The 21,078-nt window shown below is 42.8% G+C and overlaps 1 pseudogene across 1 annotated transcript in view; it reads right to left on the bottom strand.

Moving 5' to 3' along the window:
* LOC148119883 (protein Jumonji-like) overlaps positions 1–20,760 on the bottom strand; it is a 133,013-nt pseudogene extending 112,253 nt beyond the window's left edge. Inside the window, exon 1 of the transcript XR_015734920.1 lies at positions 20,141–20,760. The product of XR_015734920.1 is annotated as a protein Jumonji-like (transcript). The remainder of the gene's footprint in view (positions 1–20,140) is intronic.
* Between the last annotated feature and the right edge of the window lie 318 nt (positions 20,761–21,078).

Below are 21,078 nucleotides of genomic sequence, written 5' to 3'. Positions count from 1 at the left end.
CCAAAGCCAATCAAAGCTGCAGAGCAAGTTTCAGGCCAGCATGGGGTAGAGGTACAGGAACATGAGGAGACAGGAACTTGATTCTACAGTCATATGAAATATCAATAAAACTCTATGGGTGTACTGTTCCCTAAGGCCTGCCTGCCAAACAAACCCTGGGTGTACATATGCCAGGACTTGAAGAAGAAATAAGCTTATACTAACAGCCCTTCAATTGACTGTAAAGTCTTGTCAAGAAATGGTCATAACTTCTGGGCTGTTGAAAAGAAAGGCATTCCCAACTCAATTGAGTTTGTGGCACTTCACAAACTCAATCTCACAAAGCCACATCTGGGATACTATTTAAGTTTCAGCTGATAGTCATACCTATTTGAATCTTTGAGGGTGATTAAGACTAGAATTCAAATCAAGTGCAGAATTCTAGATAAGTGTCTTTTAAGTCTGGGACAAAATTTAGCAATCCAGTAAGGCAGTGGTGGCACACACCTTTAATCCCAGCACTTGGGAAGCAGACAAGCAGATCTCCGTGAGTTCGAGGCCAGTCTGCTATACAGAGTTCCAGGACAGGCTCCAAAACTACACAGAGAAACCCTATCTCGAAAAAAGAAACAAACAAAAAATATATACATATAAAGAATTTAGTGCTGCAACGGCAAAGAAGTTAAGACATAGAACAGACCAGAGAAAAGACAAGGGCTAGACTGGATCGGTAGGCACTACCAGGACAACCAACTAGTCCCGTTCCTTAGTCTTGTGCTCCTAAAGGGCAGATGATGTGCCAACTATTTTAAAGCTCCAGCACACTAATTCTGTAAACAATGATGGCTACAGCCTGCACACTGCGCACGGGAATGGATTCCTCAACTTGGCCTCATCACTTATGCAGCTGATGAAACAAACACTGACAGCTTTTTTGCATTTGTAAAGGCCCCACAGCAGCTGTGGTGATCCCACCATAGAGCAATGAATTAAGCCTGAAACCCAGCTGGGTCTGAACAGAAGCCTTTTTTGCACAATACAGCAAGACTATCATTGTTAACCTAGGCATTATTGGGAAATATTCTGCATTACATTATAGGGCAGTTCTAAATCAATTCTAAAATTAGCTCTAATAAGCAATTTTAATTTTAGTGGGAGGGATGTGGCAGTTGCTTTCCAAATGACACAACTATGTACGTATGTGTGTGTATATATATATATATACACATATATATAGTACACCACACAAAAGCAACACAGCAGAACGCATTTCCAGTTAATTCAAGGCTTAAAATACTAACTTCTTAGACACACAAATACCCAAGGCCACACAATTTCTGAGTTGAAGAGGTACCTAATAATGTAGGTAAGCTAAATTAATGGTTTTTGAGTGGGACTCTATACAGTCATTCCAGGAAAAAAACAGAAAAGTGTGGTGACATCATTAGTAAAGAATATTTTGACTGTGAACTTCAACTCTGTTTAAGGTATAACACTCCACAGACACACACTAGTGCTTGGCTTCCCATCACCAGGAATCCTGAGGAAAAGTGTGGCTATCCTCAGCACGATGGACATGGGCACCATGCACCTTCACAGAATGATACTCAGCCCCATGGAGTCACCGTACCTGCCATCTGCAAATTCCCCACTGCACTTCTCTTGCTGCCCCTACGATTTCTCTGAATGCTTAAAACTGTGCAAACTGTATCATCCTAACAATTTCACACCGCTGTATGAAGAATAAATCTGACAAGTCAGAAAAAAATTCAAAAGAAAAATATAAGGGCTGGAGAGATAGCTCAGCAGACTGTTCTTCCAGAGGACCTGGCTTCAATTCCCAGCACCCACACAGCAGTTAAGCTAACAACTGTCTGTCACTTCAATCCTAGGGAACTTGATGCCCTCTTCTGGACTCTGCAGGTACCAAGGACACATATGGCATACATTTATGCAGGCAAAACACCCACACACATAAAAATTAAATTTTAAGGAAGAATTCTATTCCACGCCTCTTCAAAGATTATATTCATCATGAATAGCTTTTTTTTTAAACAGGCTTAGAAGTAGCAAGACTATCAGGCCTATACAACATATAATCTCAGCATTTGGGAGGTAGAGGCAGGATGGCCTGTTTAAGGCTAGCACAAGGAACACAGTAAACTAAAACCAGCTTAAACTACATTGGTGTCTATTTATAAAGAGACACACATCTAAAAAAGTTTTTTTGCGGGGAGAATTTGAGTAAATTAGTTAATCCTTGACCCCCAAGTACTTTGACAAACAATGATAGCCGATATAACTACACAGGAACAAGTGTGGCTTATGCCTGTAAAGGCAGAACAGAGTCAGGAGCTGGAGGCCAACTTGGAACCAAGAAAACTGTGGTAGCACATACCTTTATTTAATGCCAGTACTTTGGAAGCAAAAGCAAGAGGATCTCTCTGAGACCAGACTTGTCTACAGAGCAAGTTCCAGGAGAAACAGGGCTACTACATACTAAAACTGTCTCAAAAAAAAAAAAAAAAAAAAAAAAGAGGAAGAAATTAAAGCAAACCGTGGGTGGGATCAGTCCTTCACCCAAACTACACACAGGAACTGGCCCGAAACACGGGATCTTTGAAATACTCATTTGAAAACCTACTACAGCCAAAAACATCTAAGTCACATGAAGAAATCATCCAGTGACGAACCATGCAGTTCCTCTACTAAGCAATTAAAATACATGGCTCCCATATATGTGTGAATGGCATTAGTTTACAAATGAGCAGAGGAAGTAAGACTATATAACATCTGCAGTAAGAGTGGCAGTCTAAGAGTATCCCATGAATCCCAGAAGAGGGCCTCAAGCCCAATGCAGAAACAACCTAACTACAGTAAATATAGTGATGAGCATTTGTACTGTTTTTCTAACCACTTACTGCATTTTCTAGCAAAAGAAAAAGCTTTCATGCATCAAGAAAAAGGTGCACATAAACCCAAATGTCAAAGGATGATTGGTATCTTAGTCTTGTTTCTCTTGCTGTAATAAAACACTAACCAAAACCAACTCGGGAAAGGAACAGGTTTATTTTAGCTTTCAGGTTATAGGCTATCAGCTAGAGAAGCCAATGCAGAACCACCTACCTGCCCAGAAAAGTGGGGGCTGCTCACACTGGGCTGAGTTTTCACTAATATATTATCAAGAAAATACCACAAATGCACTCAAAGACCAATCTGATAAAGGCGAACTCCTCAGTTGACTACTCTTCCCAGGTGAATCCTAGTTTTGTGAAACACACACACACACACACACACACACAAAATCAGCACAGCTGAGTAAGTAACAAATATGTGGTATACAAAACTATGCAACATGATCAAGCCTTAAAGAGAAGCTGAAACATACTAAAACAGTGGCTGAGAAACCACATATTTTATTAATCCATTTGTGTCCAATATCCAGCAGGAAAAACTCGGAGACAGAAAGATTAGTGGCTGTCAGAGGCTGGGGAGCTGGATGAAGTAAGTAGGAAGTGAGTAGCACTGGTGTGGAGTTTCTTTGTGGACTTCTGAAATGTTCTAAAATTGACTTGACCACAGTGATAGTTGTATAACTCTGTGAATATACTAACAAACCACAGAATTGTTTTTAAAAGACATTACACTCACATCCAAAATAACATAGGGAAAGACTGAGATGCCTCATCTTGGTTTAAAATACCACAAACATGGGGTAGGACCAGGACTGCCCATAACTGTGGACAGACAATTAAAAGAAAAGCTGATGATTTGCAAAAGATCCAGCAAGCAAAGGCCAGTGCTGGGCTGGGGTGGGGGTGGCTCAAGTGACAGAATGCTTAGGTAGTGTGCAAGAAAGCCCTGGGTTCCATCTCCAGCAACACGTTACATGCCTGTAATCCCAGAATTCAGGAAGTGGAGGCAAAAGAATCAGAAGCTCATGCTCTAGACTATAAAAAATGCCCAACAGAAAGACTGAGTTGGGGGGGTAGAGTGTGATTGGGGCTAAAATTGTTCACCCAGAGTATGACAGACTTTGAATGTCATTCATCCTCAGCACCAAAAAGAAACCGTAAACACAAAGCTGTGACACCCAGGCTAGGTGACATACCTACACGCCCAGGTACTAGGAAGGTTGAGATAGGATGGCTCCTGGGCTGCATACGCCAAGGAACCCTCTTTCTGGTCAGGTTTTATTTTGGGGGGTGAGGGGAGCCAGGGGAGGTTGCTTGGTTGTTTTACAGCAACAGAGAAGCAAACTAGGTCCAGGGATAACTTTAACCCGCCCCCCAAACAAAAATTGCAACTTTGGGGCTCAAGAAATGGTTTCCCAGGTAAAGGCACTTCAACTGAGACTGGGGGACCCACACAGTGGAAGGTAGAATGGACTCCTAAAAGTTGTTCCCTGACCTAAATTAACAAAAAATTTTAAGCTGCAACTTAAGTCTATTAATTACTCTGAAGTTGTAATCCTTGCTAAAAATAAAAGGCAGGCAAGTCTACCTGTCATAGATATAGTCATTTGGTGCCTACTCTGACAAGTCCCCTAGATTAACTTTAAAACCCAATCTGAATTTGTAATTTACATACAAAAAAAGAACTGAAAAAGTAAATTCCTACTTATCAGCACTACAAATCTTTCAACACTTGACAGAAGATTATTTGCTGTTGATAGCAGGAAAGAAAGCAGCCAGACATTCCATTCCACACTTCCCCAAGCCTTCGCGTATAATACCTGCCCAGAAATACAAGCTGTTTGCCTGACCAAGGTGACGTCATCTGTTCTTTACAGGGATGACCTCCATTTACAAAGGTGAAAAAAAGGACACCTTCTTACAATAGGTAACATTAAGGTGTTTTTGTATTAAACAACTGTAAGCAAACACTGTTTGCCTGTAAGAGCTTTGCAAGTCAAAGATAATGGCCTTCCCTCGTAAACTGACTGTTCTTTATAATCATCATTATTTACACTCCCAGGAGGCTTTGCCTACTGCTCCAATAAATTCTGCAAAGAAATAACAAGACGACTTCAGCAAGTCTCTTGAAAGAAAGGGTGGGGGAAAGGCTAGATGAGTAGAAAACGTGTTCCATCCCAGTCTATGTCAGTCTGGGGAAGAAAGGGGAATTTTAAAAAACAGGCTTTAGAGTCACTAATTCCAAGTCAGAGGCATCTTCCCCCACCTCTTGATGCTCTCCACTCCACCAGCACCAGAAAGAACCCATTTTATTAGTATTAGTTACAATTTATCTAAAGTACAAACAAACTGTGGCATCACCCTCTCTCATCTAGACAAAAGTTTCATATAGCATCATCACACTCTGTGCTCTAAGTAAGGGTTCTGCACAACTGACTCACAAAAAATCCATGGTGGAATAGTGAGTTTCAGTTTTGTTTTGTTTGGGGGGTGGGGAGTAAATACAAGAGAATGAGAAGCAAGTGTTCCCTGATTTCTTCAACCATGGGACTTGGCCTAAGGCTTAGATATGAGACAATCTCAAGCCAAACATGTATTTTATTTAATGAGGTTGTATTTTCACTCTTGTCAGCCACCTTTCAGATAAATTCTAACCTAGTTAAAACCACAGTGGTTTGGGATCCTAACAGCAGTTTGAGATTACAATACAGAGTACTTGAAAATATTTTTAAAGATATAAAACATTGATTCATTACTAACACCACCAACTAAGCTAACAGGAGTTCAGAAGTTCATTATCAAATCCAGACCTTGCCTGGCCACCTGCACTGGTGGGGGGGGGGGGGGTTTTGATAAACTCCATTGGCATTTAAATAGAAATCTGATCTCTGCTACTCAGGAGATAACCATTACTAAGGATTACTTTCATAAATCTTTAAAATTCTTGCAGATTAAAGTTCTGTCAGAGTGTCAATACCAATACTACTGAGCAAAGATTTTTGGTCAAAATTCAAACCTAATCAGGTGTAGTGGCGCATGCTTGTAAAACCAGGCTCTGAAGGAGACTTAGTGAGAATTTGGAGGGTAGCCTGAGCTACATAATGAGTTTCAAATGGGCCTGAGCTGGTAAAGACACTGTCTCAAAAAATTATAATAGGGCCAGGTGTGGGGGTGCACTGTCTTTACTTCTAGCACTCTGATGCAATCAAAGGCAGGCAGATTGATGTAGAAGAGTCTTCTATCTATCTGCTGCTTTCATTGGTTAATTAATAAAGAAAACTGCCTGGCCTGATAGGTCAGAACATAGGTAGGCGGGGAAGAGAGAACTGAATTCTGGGAGAAAGCAGCAGAGTCAGGCAGAGGCAGAGAGCCGCCATGAAGCTGCCAGGTCAGACATGTTGAATTTTTCCCGGTAAGCCACGACCTTGTGGTGACATACAGATTATTAGAAATGGGTTGAATCAATGTGAGAGTTAGCCAATAAGAGGCTGGAGGTAATGGGCCTAAAAGAATACAGTTTCCGTGTAATTATTTTGAGTGTAAGCTAGCTGGGATCCAGACAGGAACACAGCCCGCCGTTCTTACTACAGCAGACAGATGCAAGTTTGAGGCCAGCCTGATCTACATGAGCCCTAGACCAGTCAATGGCTACACAGAGACCCTGTCCCAATTAAAAAACTAAAGTAAAGCTGCTCAGTGCCAAACATCTGCTGTTTTGAGGGAAACTGTTCATGGCCTATATTTTAATCTTGTATCATTTTTGTATGCCAAAACTGCACTTTAGTAAGGGTAAGGCAAGAAAAAAATTGTTCCTGGGATGACAGTTCATTGTGTTGTATGTATATCCTTTTAAAGAGTTATGTGTGACATGTAAGAGATATATAAGAAATAAAACTTTTGTTGTTTTGATATAAAAATATATCAAAAATAAAAAGGAAAACCTACATTCCCAGTGCTCACGAGGCTGGGGAAAAGAACGGTGCATTCCAGACAAATCTTAAGCTACAGAATAAAGAGGAAAAAGGAAGCTCTGTCAGTCTGTTACTGGGTAACAACAGACTGACTGACTGACTGTTGCTGGGTAAAGGCAAACACCAGCAAGCCTAACAACCCAAGTTCAATGACCAGGTGGAAAAGCACACAGGAGAACCAACTCCCAAAAGTTATGCTTTGACCTCCACAACTAATCTATGGCAGGTATGCAAGCACCCATACATACACACACACACACACACAAAAAACATACATATGTAGGTACCATGGCCAGAGACAGGCAATCTCTAAATTCCAGGACAGTAGGGTAAGATAGTAAGACTATGGATTTGAGGTGGGTTTTGTTTTTTGTTATTAGTAACTTTTTGTTTTGTTTTGTTTTGCTTGCTTTTGAAACAGGGTTTCTCTGTGTAGCTTTGGAGCCTGTCCTGACACTGGCCCTCACAAAGACTAGGCTAGCTCTGAACTCAGAGATCTCTCATGCTGCCTCCAAAGTGCTAGGATTAAAGGTGTGCACCACCACTTCCCAGCGTTAGTAACTTTTTTTAGTTTAAGAAACTAATTTGAGGGCTGGAATGATGGCGCAGAGGTTAGGAGCATTGCCTACTCTTCCAAAGGTCCTGAGTTCAATTCCCAGCAACCACATGGTGACTCACAACCATCTGTAATGAGGTCAGGTGCCCTCTTCTGGCCTGCAGGTATACATGCAGACAGAATATTGTATCCATAATAAATTTAAAAAAAAAAAGAAACTAATTTGAAACTCAAGTAAGCAGCTGAAAAGTGAACAGACCCAAATGTTCAACAAAATCTGTGAAATAATAAGGATCACTAGTAACACGATCTGCTGCTTCTACCAACAACACCTGCATTAACTCTCTTGTCATGATCCTTGCTGGATTTAGGTACCAAATCCACAGCGCACCTGGCATTAAGAGTAGAGGCCTCGGGCAGGCAGTGGTTTCTTAACTCAGCACTCAGGAGGTCAAAGGAGGCCAGTTGTCCAAGTTTGAGTTCTACAGAGCGAGCTCCTGGACAGCCAGGGCTACAGAGAGAAGCCCTGTCCCAAAAAATTTAAAAGCACATGTACACACACATGCATGCATGCATGTGTGCCTCATCTGATGGAGTCATGGAGTAAAGGGCCAAGCTGTGTGATGTCACAGCTCCATGGATGGCCAGGAAACATAACCGAAATCCTTCAAGGCAGATGAAAAGCATGTGCTACTAATTTAACTAGAAGCCCAGACCATGACTCCGTATTAAATGCTTTCCATTTGTTCACATTGGCTCTTTCATCCCCCAACATCAAGACATCATTACAATCTGAAAATAGAACAAACAGCTTTGCTTTAGTGCTTTGGGCAGTATAAGAATGGGAAAGGAAGCAACTTGGGTAAAACCAACGAGAGACAGATTCCACCTAAGAAAACAAATTCATCTAAAAGACACTTCTTTTTTCCCTGTGTAGCTTTCTTTGGCTGGCCTGGAACTCAACCTGCCTCTGCATCCCTGGGATAAAAGGTGCATCGGTCCATTCCAAGACCAAAGAGGAATGCTGCTTCTTTGCCACTCTATTTCAGCCTTGCAAACCCCATAAGAGAGAAAGAAAAAAAAAAAAATCAATCCCAGAATTTTCCCATTACTTAAGGAAAAGGCAAGCCATAGTGAGAGACATTAGCTTCCACAACTACAACATGCTATAATGATGGCAGAGGACCCAGAACACATTTTCTTCCACCCAGAATTTGGACAGTTGCACACTACAGACCTGCAACACTGTCTAGACATTGATCCTTCCTTTGATAACCTTTTATTCTCCTCTAATGAGGAAATCAAGAGGCTCTTTTCTCCCTACTGTAACTCTAACTCAATCTCCCAAGGTCACCATCATCTAAACACAGTCAGGAAAGTCTCCACGTTCACATGCTCCAAAGATAGTGCTCTCTTCCTAGTGTTTTACATCCTAGCATGATGGGAGCAAACTTAGTAAGATGCTAAAACCTATCAGCTGTATTTCATTGATTAAGCTATGAAGCTCAGCCCTAAGAATGGTGCAAAGGCTACCCTACAAACAAGACTGAAATCTCAAGTACAAACAAAAGTATGATTCCAGGTCATTTTACTACTTACGTATCTGCATGTATTCACAAACAAAAGAAGCTCATAAACACTCAAAATGTAGAATTAGTCAGGCGGTAGTGGTGCATGCCTTTAATCTCAGCACTCAGGAGGCAGAGGCTGGTGGATCTGAGTTCAAGGCCAGCTTGGTCTATAGAGCTAGTTCCAGGACACTCTGTTACACTTTACACAGAGAAACGCTGTCTTGAATCCCCCTGCCCCCCCTCCGCTTCCTTCAGTACTAAATAAAGCCCTCAGTCTAATAACACGTGCTTTTAGAGTAATTTTGTGTTACAATGCTTCCATGTGTCTTATCTTAATCCTAAATGCCCTGAAAAAGGACAATGAAAGAAAATAGAAACTGACATCTTTACTAGTTAGTTACAAGTGAAATATTGGTCTTTAAAAGCCAACAAACAAATCAGATGGTCTAACATACACCATGCATAGAGAGTAATTAGCACAGCCCCTCCCCAGAAGACAACATGGAATGTAGGCAGAGACTGCTCATTCCTTTCCTGGCAGCCCAGACCCGAATAATCACACAGAAACTATATTAATTACAAACATATTCCTGGCTAACCCATTTCCATTCATCTGGGTGTCACCACGAGGCTGTGGCTTACCAGTGGTAAGACTCTGGCGTCCTTCTTTGGCAGCTACATGCCATGTCTCTGACTCTGCCTACTCCATCTCTGTTCTGATTTCCCGCTGGGCTTTATCCTGCTAAACCATTGGCCCCAATAAAAGCAACAAATATATAGAAGGACATCCCACATCAATGGAACAGTTTTGAGCCAGTAATTCTACAACAGAGAAATCTGAAGTGCAAAAGGATACACACAAAGCAGGCTACAAAACACTTTTTATAACCCTAACCAGTGGAGAAGCCAAAGGGGCAACACGCCAAGTAAAGCCCTTATCAATGGCATGTTTAGAGCCACTAAAAAACAACAACAACAAAACCACTGTATTTTGATAACTAGGATACGATATAAAAGCAAAAAATCACATACTGAGTGAGCTTATACATCTTCAAGTGGAGGAATATCCAGTATGCCATTTCAGTAATTTTTCTCTTTGCCTACTTGTCTGACTGAAATGATTTCATAATGAAGCAGAAAGGCCATTTTTCACACAGGGAAAATGCTACTGGCTTATAATTAGCTATGAGGATTACATATGAATTTTTATTTTTCCATGAAAATGAATCGATTACTTCAGCTACAATGGACAACTAAGAAAGCGCCTGGCTGGGAGAGCCGTGTGTCACTATGACCTGTTCAAAGGCTTTCACTCTCAAGTGCTGGATTTCATGTGTGCCCAACAAAGTGTGAGTCTAAAATTCTAATTCATGAGCTCCAGCTTTTTCCACTAGAGCCAAACCAATTCCATCCCAGTAGTACTGAATACATTCCACCATTAGTTTAATTAAAGAATTTTCTGGCTAGGCAGTGGCGGCTCACACCTTAATCCCAGAACTCAATAGGTAGAGGCAGGTGGATCTGTGAATGTGGCTAGCCTCGTCTACAGAGCAAGTTACAGGACAGCCAGGACTGCACCGAGAAACCCTGTCTCAAACTTAAAATGCGGGGGGACACCTCTCCATGTACTAACTTTCTGCTGGTGCACATCACTTACCCACAAACACCTGCAAAACTCAGCCCCTAACAGACATACAAAGAAGTATTCCTTGTGTGCACCTACAAGTAATGGGTGCTACCGATCAGTAGGGAAAAACTAAGAGTCTGGCAGTCTAGCCATTAGGTCCATGAGGAGCATTGTGGACTCCTCAGGAAAGCCATTTGCTGAGCACAGATGAGAACTTGAAAAGTTAGAGGCTGGGCCTGGTTAAATCCAGGAGTGTGTATAGAGGTTGGGGCAGGTAAGTGGATGGTGTAAACAAGAAGGGTTTTTATTCTATACTGAAGACAAACTTGGCTTACACTTGATGCAAGAGAACACAAGCAGTCACTGAAGGATCATGATCAGATTTTCAGTTTCAAGGAATATCCGTCAAGTTGTACTTTTAAATATGTTGTGGAGACATACTAGGTGCTGCCCTAATCTTAACTCTCAACCTATCTTTTCTAATTGTCATGTGTTCTGCGTCAATAGACATTCAACAAGCCAAGTGTGAATGGGGCAGGGGGATTATATCACCTCCTAATCTTTAAAGCCTTGCTCTAACTATACTGTTCTCTCCGAATTTACTAGAATTATTTATTTCTGAGTCAGCTAGGAAGGCTGCTGGCAGGCCTGATGTCTCCAAGTTGGTGATTTCCAACTGTGTAATAATACCTTGAGATTTGTGCAGCAGTATGCAGTTTACAAAGTGCTTTCACATCAAAAATCTCCCTGGCTCTCCCAGCCTATAAGGTGCACTCAATAATGTTCCAGATGAGGAGGAACTCAGCCATGTTGTATAGCTTGCCCAGGGTCATATAACCAAGTTAAATAAAAGCTGGAAGTAACTTAACAATTATCTAAGCGCCCTATATAGTCAAAGCAGACCTGTCCAAATTGAAGGCCCTTTATGACTGAAGCTCATGTACTAGTAATGACAACTTAAACACAAAAAGCAAACTCCCTGCTGCCTAACAGAATGAGCATTCATTCAGTCTTTCTGTAAACCTATAGAAAGGATAAATACACATGCTCGGTACTAATCCCTTCTCATTTCCTCCTGGCACCTGGTGCTGCACCAAACAGACACTAAACACTTAACAGTTGTCAGAAATTAGAACCAGGAGTCAACCATTGAGGATCTCTCAAAAACAGTGATTAGAACATAATGGAGAAAGAACCGCCCTGATTGTAAGAAAGCAGTAAGATAGTTGCCAAAGGGCTTCCTACATTCTCTGGCAAATTCAGTCATCAGAAAAACAGAAATGCTTAGGCTGCTATCTCCCGGGAGGACAGACAGTCATCTTCTGAATTTACAAAAACATTCACAACCCATTCATTTCACTGTTCCCTATCTACCACCAACCTCCAAAAAAACATGAAAAGGAAAGGCCTGTGTGTACTCAAGAATAATGTATATAAAGTGCCTCAGTAAGTTATCACTGTGCTGTTGAAACACCAAAGCAACTTTAAGAAAGGCTTACACTTCCACTGTTTATCACTGAAAGAAAGTCAGAACAGTAACTCAAGCAGGGCAGTAACTGATGCAGAGGCCATGGAGGAGTGAGCACACTGCTTGCGGATATGAAGGCCATGGAGGAGTGAGCACACTGCTTGCGGATATACTCTCATGGCTTGCTCAACAGGCTTTCTTGTAGAACCCAGGACCACCAGCCCAGGGGTAACTCTAACCACAATAGACTGGGCCCTCCCCATCAACCAGAAAATGCCCTTGCAGGTTTGCCTACAGCCTGATCTTATTGGGGACACATTTTCTCAGTTGAGGTTCCCTCCTCTCAGATAACTCTTGCTGTGTCAAGATGATGTAAACCTTGTCAGCACAGCTGGAGTGATGGCTAACAGTCCAATTAACATAGGATTCATAGGAAGTCAACATTACTATCTAAACTATTTCAGTCCTCCTCTGCATGAGTGGCAAAGCTTGATGGACTTATTAAACTAGAACTTTAAATATCATTTAGGTTGGTAATCCCACCTGTAATCCCCCAGGTACCAGTGATGGGGCAGAACCTACAGGATCACGAATTCGAGGTCAAAAGTAAATTACAAAGAAAAGAGCAGAGCAACACCCTGACCTTCTGTTAGGTTAGCGACAGCCTGTCTGGAAGGTAATGTGACCACCTCAGGTGGGGAACTATAGCTTGATAGCCTGGCTATCATGTTTCTACCATATAGAAATATACAGGGTTCTTCTCAAATGCAGCCAATCACACACCTTTATGACTCGATGAGTAATTACATATAATGTTTCTATCACTCAAGTTGCCTCATTAACTAACACATCTAGACAGTTTCTGTTTCAGACAGAAACACTGGTGGGGACCAAGGACAATTCCCTCCAGAACTCATGGTCTCCAAAACAGCAAAGCCAGGATCAACAGTCCAAGTGTAAGGAAAAGGTAACAAAGGTGATCTGTGACAGCCCTGAGACAGCAAAGTGGTTTCTGGAATCCTGGAGAACTATTGCCCATGATGGCCCACAGGTACACCCAAGAGTGTGAGATGGACAATCACAACGCTGCGGAGCTTTAATAACCAGTCCCACATGGGCTCTTCCAATGACCACTCTGAGAAAAAGACAAGGGGACAACAGAGTAGCTCCACCATCTGGTGCATAAGAAACAATCAAGCATAAACATGCTGCAGACTAGCACACACCTCGTTCTCAGAAGCTGATCTGGTCTCCCCTTCAGGGTAGTACTGATTAATCATTTGGCATCTATTTCATCTAAGCCAAAAAAACTCAGGAAGACACACCATACAGTTCTAAACTATATGAACAATGCTTTGGCGTTGATACTCTCTTCTATAAAATGACCTCAAAAGCCCCTTTTTTCACGTGACCTTGCTATGTAAAAACCATGAATGTGGGTGGCTACTTCAGAATTGACTGGGTTGTCTACATGTTTTCAAGAACAGTAGGTGTTGTGTGGCTGTTAAATGTGTTCTCTAAACTGGTAAGATGGCTCCACAAGGAAAAGTATTTTGCCTCCGTCTGATAATCTGATTTCAATTCCCCCCAAGATCCATACAATGCACCTATGCAAGTTGTCCTCTGACCTCTACATATGCCATGGGAGGGCATGTGTACACAAGCACACACAGGCATATACAGATACACACACAACATACAAACATTTATTTAAGGGGGAGCAGCTGTACTGGAAGCAGGCAAGATTATGGCACCAGAAGCAAAACAGTAAGTAGTCACTTCCTGAAGGAGTCAGCTGCAATTTTAAGTTTTATAATGAATCAGAACGAAACTAAACTTTAAGGCATTACTGAAAGCCATGTCTATAATGTCAGAACTTAGAATCACAGAACACCATGAGTTTGAGGTCATCATGGACTACAGAATGAGACCTTGACTCAAAAGTAAATTTAAAACATAAATGTAACACTTAAGGATTTGCAATGGAATACATTGTCAGTGGTATCTTATGGAAGAGTAAAGTTGTTATATATGTGACCAGCAAGGTGATTCAGTGGGTAAAGCACTTGTCACCAAACACCACACACAACACACAGACGACAGAGAGTAAATGTAAAATTAAAAAAGAAACAAAACACAAAACTCTCAAACTTTTAGTGATGGGTGCCTACAACTTCAGCACTTGGAAGGCAGAAGCAGGAGGATTAAGGGTTCAAGGCCATCTCTTACACAATAAATTAGGCCAGCTTGAGCTACATGAGATTATCAAAAAGAAAAGTTACAAAAGACTGATGTGATGAAAAGATAAATAAAATTACTTTTTGCTACTAAACTTGTTCTTTTATTGAGACAGTGCCACTCTATACCCCATGCTACCCTTGAAGTTACAACAATCCTCATGTTTCAGCCTCCCACGGCTGGGATCTCAGTTAATCTCCCATTCAATCTGTGCTCCATCATTTCTGACTTGAGAGTTGTTTCACATGTTGTTGAAGAGAACTTAGAGTTTAAGGCAGTTGACCGGAAGGCTGGTGGTATATATAACTTAGCTCACCATACCACCACCGCTACCACCAAAAAGAGGAATGACTTGCAATGCAATGTTTATGAAGAATCCACAAGATAAGTGTCCAGCCTACATCTAACTTAAAGTCCTTTTTTTCTTCTTTTAGTACTTTTATCACGTCTCTTCCAAAGCATTCAACTTAAAAAGTAGAACCAACTGTTTTCACAGTCATTTCAAGGTTTACATAAGACTTAATTGTAATTACAAGTATAAGCTCAACTGGAATAACCAGATTTGGGGAACAAACAACTGACACTTGGCAAGCCTTCTGGGTGGAAGCCAAAGGGGACAGAAGCACACCCCATAGCTGCCCACTGGGCAGAAGCTTCAGGTTAATAACCAGAATGTTCTGTACCTAAGGGCAAGGAGGCTAGGCAGGTAGGGGTTAGTTAGAACTAACGACCCAACAATGGGGAAACTTGTAGGATTTGAACACTGTACCCAGAATTTTAATTAAAATGGCCAAAGCTTAATTCTGAATACTACTACCATGACCAAGACAAAGCAAGAAATTCAAAACATCCCAAGTTAAACATTACCAAGTGTTTATATACTTGCCTTAATATATTTTCCCCTCATCCTCTTTCAAGACAAATCCACTGTTAATGGAACAGGCACCAGTCAGAAACTTCAAAAGATGTCATCCTTTTGAAGTCAGTAAGTTTAAATAATCAAGGCACTTACTAAGAAGAGACTCAGCGCCCTAGACAGACCCAGTATCAGGGACAGTTCTAACCATGTCCCAACTATGAGGCAAAATATCAACTAACCATCTAAACTACAAAAGCTGACTATTTCGGCCAGTGGCTATAAATCCTCAACTTCAATATTAACCCACAAACAGGTAATAAATAACCCAATAAAGTGAGATGGTTCAGCTCCTCCAAGTTATGCCCTGACCTTCACATGTGCGAGACAGCATCCACATACCCACAAACATGCACATACAAAGTAAGCAAAATAATTTGATTGTGAAATATCTGTAGAGATATAAGCCCTTTAAAAAAAAAGAAAAAGTGATAAATCGACCCAAAATATAAGAACCCAATTTTGGTTTTTTGAACAAGACCTATTCATTTTAAATTTAACACACTATTAACCTGACAGTATTGCTTCTGTATTGCCTGTCTATAGTGACAGTTTTTAAAGATGCTTCTGTTTGGAACTAGGATTTTGTTTGGTGTCACAGCTTTCCCAGCATATGTAAGACCCTAAGTTCCACCTCCAGCTCTGCAAAAATAATAATAATAATAATAATCACCTCCACCCTAGACTTCTTGGTAAAGGGGTTTTCTTCCCACCACTAGAAACAAAGCAAAGACAATATGAATTGCAACTGAATAACATCAGTCCTTCCCCCATAGCTGTAAAATATCACAGTGATCATTCAACAAAGGAAAAGCAAGTGAGCTTCTTTTTTTTTGAGACAGGGCCTTGAACTGGCTGTGCAGACCAGGTTGACCTCAAACTAAGAGACAAACATGGGTCTCTCTGGCTCCCTAGGGCTGGGGATTAAAGGTGTGTACCAACCATGCCAGGCAGTCATTACTTTGAACTTTTTAGTGCCAGAGATCAACCCTCCTGGGACTTTAGCCATGATAAGCAAACACTCCAGCACTGAGCTCAACACCCCTGCCCTGGTATACTGCTTTCTATTGTTTAATTTTACTTTGCAACTATAAACTGTAGTAAGACTCAGTTTCTAAACCTAATGAAGCAAGCCCTCTCACTTTCTGGGGTCATGGAGTGGTCTGGGGTATGCTTTTGAGAAGTATATTCCCAGCTGCTGGCCTCACACTAGCTATGTAACAGAGAATTAACGTTGACTCCTGATCCTACTGCTTAAACCTCCTGATTACAGGCACCACCAGGCCCAATTTTCCTGGCAATGGGCAAATGCTAGGAAAACAGTCTACCAACTGAGCCATATTGTTGACAGGGGATCTAAAAGACAGTTTTTTATGTAGCCCAGAAGGGCTTATGGACCAAGATAACCTTGAACTGTGCAGGAATTACAGGCATTTGGAAAACTAGACCCTTAAAACATAAAGTCTAGGTAGGGGGCTGGTGAAACGGCTCCAAAGGGAAAGGTAAATGTGTCTTACAAACAAGCCTAAATTCAATGCCAATTAAAGATAAAAAGAACTGAGTCAAAAAAGTTGTCCGGTGACTTCCCATGTGAACATGTCATAGCATACGCTATTTTAAACATTAGTACAGCCTAATGGTACAAATCTGCTAAAGCCATCCTAAACATCAACCCGGACATTTGTTTTTGGAGTATCTGCTCCTATTTGGTATCAAGCTATGACCAAATAGCCTGGTTATCATCTCCTACTTCCCCTAAGAATAACCAACTATAAGAATGATGCAAAAGACAGAAAATATGCTGCATGCAACTGTTTTATTGTTCAGTTGGGGCTCTGGAAGGCAACCTTTCCCATTTATTTAAGGTATTGTAGTGGGAGTCGTGCCCAATACAATTAAGATAGAATTATATTTCAATTTATGAGGTTCTCAAGGATGTCATTTAATAAGAAATACAACACTCATTTCTCCAAAGCCTTCCATCTACAATCACACTCTCAAACTCTGTGCTAAGGCAATAAAGTAAATGGGAGGCATCTAAAGCTTTTGAGACCAATTGAAGGAAACACGCTGCCTTCCACCAGCTTAAGTAATAATGCCACCTTCTATATAAAGCAGCACACTGTTTTACATCTCCCACCCACATAATCTCAATGATTTAGTCAAGTGACAAAAGCAGTTATGACATTTTCCATTTAACAGAAACATGAAGATCCCCACCACGAACCATTTGTTCTCCTGTTAAGACCCAGTGGATCTTGAGACTCTCGAGTCCTGGGCTCTCTGGAGTACAGTCCTTCAGATACAGTAGTGGGCAGATGAACAGCACAGCCAAGAGGTCAGTCCTTCCCCAATGACAGTGCAAAGCTTCCAGAAGACAGCAAAAGCTGAACAGCATCCCCTTCAAAGGTTATCATGCCACCTCAACACGACAAAGTAACCAAATCCTCACTCAACTCCATTCACACACAAGGTAAAGCTCCCCTAAATGCAATTTCCTTCGTTTTCATGTTAACACGGGCCTGAGTGGGGCTACACTAATATGTCACACCATCCAAAGACCCGGAACTGAGGAGTGATAATACTCCAGCGTTAAGAAGGCTCCTCCAGTCTGCTCTCCAGCCCCTAAGTGGTACAAGAACAAAGTTCAAGGGCACTCGGTGAGGGATAAAAGGTTCCCCGATGCTCACCTGCTGGGACCCAGAAGACCTCAAAGCGGAGATTTGTCGCACCTTCCACAGCCCCTTCCTCCTCCCACGTCCCACAGCTCCCACTCAGACCGCTCCTGGAACCTTCCGCCCTACTTTTGACATCACGGAGGGAAGGTTCCACCGGGTCGTCCCTTTGTGACGTCACAATGACAACAGACCTTCGTTGGCTATGATAGGGGGGTGGGGGGGAAGACCAGAACCACTGGGGACAGAGGGCGGAGAGGGGGCGGGGAGAGGAGGGGGGAAATGCATAGGCGCCTGGCAAGGGAAGGCCGCGGGGCGGGGAGGGGGCGCGCTGACGTCTTGCCTGCTTAACCTGTTGCTCTCGAGACTGCGCTGGAGCCCGCGGGGCAGGGCGGCGTGGAGACGCCAGAGCCGCCAAACCTAGCCGTGCGCGCGGCGGGGGGCGCCCGAGGCAGCCTCCCCTCCGCCGCACTCACCAGCCTGGCCCGCCCCGAGTCTGCACGCCGCGCCACCCGCGAGCCCCACCCACCCGCCCGGCCAGAGCACAGCCCGGAGTCCGCCCCCTACAGGCGGCCCGCGAGCCCGCCGCCCTCTGCCGCGGGCCCCTGCTCACCCGGCCGGCCCGCTGTGGCCGGAGCAGCGGGCCGGAGCACGGTGTGAGCACGGACTCGGCTCCCGCATACGCTCTGCCTCGCGTGGCCACCGCCGGCCACAGCGGCTTACGTCCGGACGCCCGGACTCGACAGCATACGCTGGCAACTAGCAACAACAAAAAAGCCTACCCCACAGTGCTCTCCAACTTATCGAGGTCCGGGATAGGGTGGAGGGTTCTTGTCCAAGTTCTACCCCATCTCCTTTGTGGCTACATCAGAAACAGACATGTTCTGGGAAGGCGTCCACTCTCCAAGGCAAGGTTCTGCCCATGCAGTTTCTACACGCCGAGTTTAAACTAGTCCTTAGCGCTCTACCCAGCCCTCTGCAATGCGGATGTATTTTAATTTTTAAATTCCTTATAGAGCAGCTTTGTAAGTTGAGCTTCATTATTTAATCTCGCGTTTCTTTCATAGTTAAATTTACGTGTCTAGATTAGAGTCAGCTCTCCGGAAGAGGAATTTAGGTTTTCCACTAAATATATGTTTTACAGAGCCACTGCCCCGAAGGTCATCTCCCATTATACACTCCACAAAACAGAAAGGAAAAATACTAACACCAAATTATCGACTCTAGTTATATAAAACTTTCTTATACGATTGCATTGTTCTTTATGTATCTTCAAGGGCCTTTTTTTCGGGGGGGGGGGGGATGAGTTCTTTGCTGTAAAGCATATGCAGCTAACCACCGGATCACTCGAGTGCATATTTGGTTAATCCCCTGGTTCCCCTCTTTGCTCCCTCCCCCCCAAAACTTACAACAACAACAAGAAAAGCCACCACACAAAACAAAAACACTCCCTATGCCAAGCAAAACGTTGCTATACTATGCACAAAACAAATTTAACTACTACGACCCAATTTCAGAAGCCCAGTTAAGAAGGGTGAATTATTTGTAGTAACATATGCACTCACACACATACTTAAAAACATTAGCTCGATTTTCCCCTAAAACTAGAAACAATGAACTCTTTTTAAACAAAACCAAAATCAGCCTCATTATTAAAGTCAATACCAATAAATGCAATCCCTACAGCATAATTCCCAACTGGTTTATGTTGCAAACTACATAAGCCAAAATGACCACATATATTAAATGGATGTGCTAGTGCAGGAAGATCGTCATAATCGAACCCAGGATTGCAACTCAAAGGGCTTCCAACACATATACCTTACACTATTTCCTAAATAACACCAATAGCAGGCTCATTTGTATGCAAAGTGCAGTATGGGGCCAAATCCGCCCGAGAATGCAGTTTAGTTCTATCACCGCAGGCCCCCCCACTCACAGAACCCCAAGCTCCACCAGAATCACTTGCCTTTCACCTAAAACTACATTAATGTTGTGTCATTCGAGGTCAATTTATTCACTTGAGGTATCTCTACACTAGGCTGTTTTCTCAACCAAACTAGGCAGACACGACTTTGCCTGAAAAGCCCTTTCGGAAAAGCAAGATCCAGCCTTATCGGACGCTGCTGAAAACCCTTGAGCGGCAGAATTTATCTATAAACTTGACATTCACAACCATTGCTTAAAACTGCAAGCCAAAGGGTGTGTTGTTAGGAGCACTTACGTATTTCTTCTGAATGATATTCCTCTTGGGTCTTTCCTTGCTCATTCTGAGATCCAAATGCTGATTGCAAAAGGGGACAATTGCTTCATGAATTTAAAGCCGTCAGAAATTTGCAAAAAAATATCCTGGTGGTTTTTATTGTTGGTGGTGGTGGTTGATCTTGTAATCCGACTTTTCTTCCTCTTCCCCCAAAGCCAGATTCGCCTTGAAATAAATCCGAAATTGAAAAGGATAAAAGAAAAAAATAAAAAGAGCCAAAGACGAACGAAGCAAACAAGAAAAATTCACTTTAGTAAAACACTCATAATGGAAAATTTCCCCCGAAACACACAACACAGAGACACAAAAAAAAAGAAAAAAAAAACCGACGCCCTTCACTCCCCCCCTTTTTCTTCCAAAAACTACATCAGCGAAACGTGAAGGTCCTTAGTGTCTGATCTGTAGTTACATCTTGGATAAGAAAAAGAAAAGATAAATTTAAAATGTTGGAAGTCACGTTTGTGCTGCAGCAGCAGTGCGAGCAGAAGAGTCAACTCCAGCGGCGGCGGCGGCAGCACCACAGCGGAGGGCTCGCCGAGTCTCTTTTTTCCAAGCCCCCTAACCAATGAGAGAGAGGCTATCCAGCCCAACTTTAAATGGACTCTGCTTTTATACAAGTTAGGGCTCCTCGGCTAATTCCCCGCCGCTCGCCAGCCGAAAACTCCCACAGCTGAGCCCCCGCACGCCTGCTTACCCTTTGCCCACCAGCCCTAGCCCAGTGCACAGCACTGCCGCAGCCCCGTCGACCAGACCCGGGAGAGGCCTCTGCGAACCCTTCCCGGGCCGTCCCTCAGGCGCCTCTCCCACTCCGATCCCAGACGTGGAATTGAGAGAGGCTCCCTAGCTCAATGCATGGCAAGCTCGGTCGCTCCACCTCAACCCCTTCCCTCCCCCCCCCC

Source organism: Myodes glareolus, chromosome 14 (assembly GCF_982192425.1).
Source record: "Myodes glareolus chromosome 14, mMyoGla1.1, whole genome shotgun sequence".
NCBI lineage: Eukaryota > Metazoa > Chordata > Mammalia > Rodentia > Cricetidae > Myodes > Myodes glareolus.
The sequence above is the reverse complement of the archived record's forward strand: the minus strand, read 5'-3'. Positions and strand labels throughout refer to the sequence as shown.